Source organism: Propithecus coquereli, unplaced genomic scaffold, assembly GCF_000956105.1.
Source record: "Propithecus coquereli isolate 6110/MARCELLA unplaced genomic scaffold, Pcoq_1.0 Scaffold15, whole genome shotgun sequence".
Taxonomy (NCBI): Eukaryota; Metazoa; Chordata; class Mammalia; order Primates; family Indriidae; genus Propithecus; species Propithecus coquereli.
This window is the reverse complement of record NW_012139413.1, coordinates 6,672,463-6,674,675: the sequence shown is the minus strand read 5'-3', so window position 1 is coordinate 6,674,675 and position 2,213 is coordinate 6,672,463.

Below are 2,213 nucleotides of genomic sequence, written 5' to 3'. Positions count from 1 at the left end.
AATCTCTGCTTATGGGTAGGCTTGAGGACAGGTAGGCTTTATTCTAAGGTAACATTGGACTTGGCCATTTTATTGGGGGACCACTATACATAGCACCTACAGTATTGTCACTCTTCTATTTTGTTTATCCAAGGAAAATCTTCTAATCTCTATGGAGGTGGGGTAAATGAGGAGTGGAATGAGGATATAAGCAAGAGTGGCCACTAAAAGAATGGATGTTGGGAAGTTTCATTTTTTATGAAGCAGATTTTCATTGAATTCTTTTATTTTCAGTAGAGCACAAAAATCCTCATCTGGCCTAATGCCAAAAAGTCCAAAGTCCCTCTTTCTCAACGTATTCAGAGTATAAACCTCCAGTTCACTATCAATGATGAAGTATGGTCACTTAGCTATGTTGGAAACCTAAGTATCTTGGGAGAAGAAAGAAATAAAGTCCTATAATATTTGAAATAAAATCTAAACTTCTTATCAAGGTGGTTTTCTAACCACTCAATCTATATGACAGATCTGAATCTATTATAGCTCTTAACACTTCCTCTCTCTCTTTCCTTCCCATTCTATCCCTCCCTCCTGCCCTCCCTCCTTCCTTAGTTGCCCTACCTATCAGGATGTAAAGTTCTGGTGTTCTTACAAATCACTGTATCTCTGGTACCTAAAACAATATTTAGTACATAGTTACCACTCAATAATTTTTTTTGAATGCTTGTTGTTGAAAGAAAGCTCACAATTGAACTTCAAACTTCCTTTGCCAATTCTTTGTAGATAATCCTTGTCTTCAATTGGGGAAACCAGCACATTTAATCAGGGATAATAGGGTCTTTAGAATTAAGTTTTCTAGCTACAAACCCAGATTTGTGAGTTATTGCCATGTGAATTCCTGGTCTATATCATAAGGATGATGACAATAATACCAGCCTCAATGAGTTGTGGAAGAATTAAGTAGCTGCCATTTAAAATGCATTCCACAAATGTGAGTCTTCTGCTCCTTCCCCCTTGACTAGAAAAAAAATTACCTTCAACTTTCTAATCCTGTGTACATCTGATGTATGAGTGGTCTCAGTCTTTCTTGTTTCTCTGTTTGCCAGACAAGCTCCTGGCTTGATCTGCTCAGTTCTTGGACCTCCCCAGCCCTCCAAGGAATTTTTGCAATTACCAAATTATTTTTTTATATTTCAACACTGCAGAATTAGGAGAAATGGTCAAGGCATAGAAAGATGATAAGTTTGCTGGTAGGTTGTAGAGGGAAACACAGTGGGAGTAAGAAAGGAACCACGTTCCTCTGTGGGCTGTGATGGTGAAGGTGGAGAATGAGGGCAAATTGACTGAAGAGGAATTAAGTGAGGGAAAAGTCTGTATTTAGGGATAGGAAGGAGAGTAATGGAGGGGATAAAACATCATGAATGAGAGAAAGAGTCCCTTAAGCTAACTTTGAACATAGCCAATATTTACCAGGGACTTACAATGAGCAAGTTCAAGAAATCTCATTTATTCTTCATAACAGCCCTACAAGTACCTTAGAAAGGTGGGGTTTCAGAGACTAGGAGACAATCTGGAATTCTTATATGATTTTCCATGAAACATGACTCCCTTTCTTACATTTTTCTGGAGAAATGAAGAAACAATGAAATTCTTGTTTAGATTATGTGTCTTTGAAAGAGAAATTACACTGCAATTGACCCACGTGGGTCACAGCTTCAAAAGATGACACACATAATCAATTTTACATGGATTTCTTATTTCTTAGTATTAGCTATGACTACAACAGATCTTCTCTTTGCTATTCAATATGGGAAATTCCTTTACTCTATAGTAGTGAAATGTCTAATTTTAAAAACCTCTGAAGACAAAAACAGCCACAAGACTGTATCAAGTAAATTCTAAGAATTAAGCCTTGGTTGTTCTCTGATGGGTGCAAAGATTAAAGCAAACAGAAAAAAGAAAGGTCAATGTTTCTTTCCCAGTTACTTGAAAATAAAATTTTTAAACCTAGGAGAAATACTCTGTATTTTAAAAAGAAAGAAACCCCCAACTGGAATTTAAATTTTTTTTTAATTATGAATTTAAAAAAATCTGTAGTGGAATTAAATTAGGTTTCATTTAACTTCTCTTTTATTGTATTGTCTTTGTTCCTGAAGAAGACAAACTTCACTTTGTTAATTGTAATTATTTTGTTTTAGAAATACTATACTTTGATAATAGTATGGGTAAGTGGG